The following is a 2672-nucleotide window of genomic DNA, read 5'->3' as shown; positions in this document are numbered from 1 at the left end:
AGTGTTCAATGTTCAGTGTTCAATGTTCAATGTTCAGTATTCAGTGTTTAATGTTCAGTGTTCAATGTTCAGTATTCAATTGTCAATGTTCAGTGTTAGAGTTCTGGGTTCAGTGTTAGGGGTTCAAGGTTCAGGATTCAGTACTCAGTGTTCAATGCTCAATGTTCAATGTTCAGTGTCAAATGTTCAGTATTTGAGGTTCTGTGTTCAGTGTTCAGGGTACAATATTTATTGTTCAATGTTTAGTGTTTAGTGTTCAACCTTCAGTTTTAAGCATTCAGTTTTATATTTTTAGTGTTCAGTTTTCAGGGACCAGTGTTTGGTGTTCAGTATTCAATGTTGGATGTTCAGTATCAGGGCACAGTGTTCAATTTTCATCGTTCACTGTTCAATGTACAGGTCTCAATATTCAGTGTCTCATTTCACCTGACAAAGAAGCAGTGCTTCAAAAGCTTGTGATTTTAAATAAACCTGTTGGACTACAATCTGGTGTCGTGTGACGTCTGACTGTGTCCACCCCAGTCCAACATTGGCACCTTCACATTCAGTACTCGATGTTAAGTGTTCAATATTTGTAGGTCAGAGTTCAATGTTTAATGTTCAATGTTCAGCATTCAGTTTTAAATGTTCAGTTTTTAGTTCAGTGTTTGGTGTTAAATGTTCAGTGTTCAGTGTTCCATGTTCAATGTTCTGTGTTCAATATTCAGTGTTCAGTTTTCAATGTTCAGTGTACTGTGTTCTGGGTTCATGTTTGGTGTTTGGTGTTAAAAGTTCAGTGCTCAGTGTACAGGATTCAGTGTTAAAAATTCAGTGCTCAGTGCTCAGTGTTCAGGGTTCAGTATTCAGTGTTGGGGTTTGCTGTTCAATGCTCCAGGTTCAAAGAACAAAGAACAGTACAGCACAAGACCGTGCCCTTCAGCCCACCAAGACTGCTCCGACACATGACGCCTTTCTGAACTAAAAACCTTTTGCCTCTACATGGTCTGTATCCTTCTATTTCCTGCCTGTTTATATATCTGTCAAGAGCATCTTAAATGTTGCTGTCATATCCAGCACCACCACCTCCTCTGGCAATGCATTCCAGGCACTTACCACCACTTGCCTCTCATACTTCCTTTAAACTTACCCCATTTTACCTTAAACCTATGTCCCTTGGCAATTGACATTTCTACCCTGGGAAAATGATTCTGACTATCCACTCAACTGTACCTCTCATACTTTGGAAAACTTGTATCAGGTTGCCCACCACCACCCTTCCTCCCCACCACCAACCCCCACCCCCACGCCCACCCCCCATTCTCCAACATTCAAGTGAAAACAAACCACGTTTGTCCAATCTCTTCTTATAGCTAATACCTTCCAAACCAGGCAACATCCTGGTAAACCATTTCTGTACCCTGTCAAAAGCATCCACATTGTTCTGATCGGGTGGTACACCATATTCCCAATGTGATCTAACTAAAGCTCTATGCAGCTGCAACATGACTTGCCGATTTTCATGCTCTACACACCAACCGTTCAATGTTAAGTGTTCAATGTTCAGTGTCTTGAGTATTCAACATATGGAGTTCAGTGATTGGGTTTCAGTGTTCAATATTCACTGCTCACTTTTTGATGATCACTCTTCAGTGATTTATGTTTGGTATTCAGGGTTCAATATTTAATGATCAGTGTTCAATGTTCAATATATAGCATCCACTGTTCAATGTTCTATGTTCAGTGTTCAACGTTGAATGTTCAGTGTTCAGGATTCAATATTTGGTGTTCCTTGTTCAGGATTCAAAGTTCAGCGTTCACTGTTAAATGTTGAGTGATCAATTCTCAATGCTCAATGTTCAGTATTCAGTTTTCAATGTTCAGACTTCATTTCAGTGTTCAATGTTCAGGGTTCATGGTTCAGTGTTTGGTGTCAAATGTTCAGTGATCGGGCTTCAACGTTCAATATTCACTGTTCGTTGTTTAGTCTTCATTGTTCAATATTCCGTGTTCAATGTTATTTGATCAATGTTCAATGTGCAGCTTTCAATGTTCAATATTCAGGATTCTATGTTCATGGTTCATTGTTTGGGGTTCAGCATTCAGGAATCAATGTTTGGGGTTCAGTGTTCAGGACTGAGGGTACAGAGCTGAGGGTTCACCACTCAATATTCAGTGTTCAATATTCAGCGTTCAGTGTTCGGTGTTGAAAGTTCAGTATTCAGTGTTCAATGATTAGCATTCAATGTTTAGTGTTGAATACTCAGTGTTGAAAGTTCAGTGTTCAATGTTCACTGTTGAGAGCACAGTGTTCATTGTTCAAAGATCAATATTTAATGGATAGATTTCAGTGTTCAGTGCTCAACATTCAGTATTCAATGTTGAATGTTCAGTATTCAGTGCTCAAAGTTTAGTGCTCCAAGTTCAATCTTCAGTGTCCAGTGGAGTGTTCAGTGATCAGTGCACGATGTTCTGTTTTCAATGTTCAGTGTTAAGTGTTCAATGTTAAATGTTCAGTGTCCAATGTTCATTGTTCAGTGTTCAGTATTCAATGTCCGGTATTTAGTATTCAGTGCTCAGTATTCAGTATTGTGTATTGAGAGTTCTGTATTCATTGTTCGGTATTCAGTGTTCGGTATTCCGTGTTCTGTATTCAGTATTCTGTATTCAATGTTCAGTATTCAGTATTTTGTATT

Source organism: Rhincodon typus, unplaced genomic scaffold (genome assembly GCF_021869965.1).
Source record: "Rhincodon typus isolate 14 unplaced genomic scaffold, sRhiTyp1.1 hic_rhity00000241, whole genome shotgun sequence".
Classification (NCBI taxonomy): Eukaryota; Metazoa; Chordata; class Chondrichthyes; order Orectolobiformes; family Rhincodontidae; genus Rhincodon; species Rhincodon typus.
The sequence above is the reverse complement of the archived record's forward strand: the minus strand, read 5'-3'. Positions refer to the sequence as shown.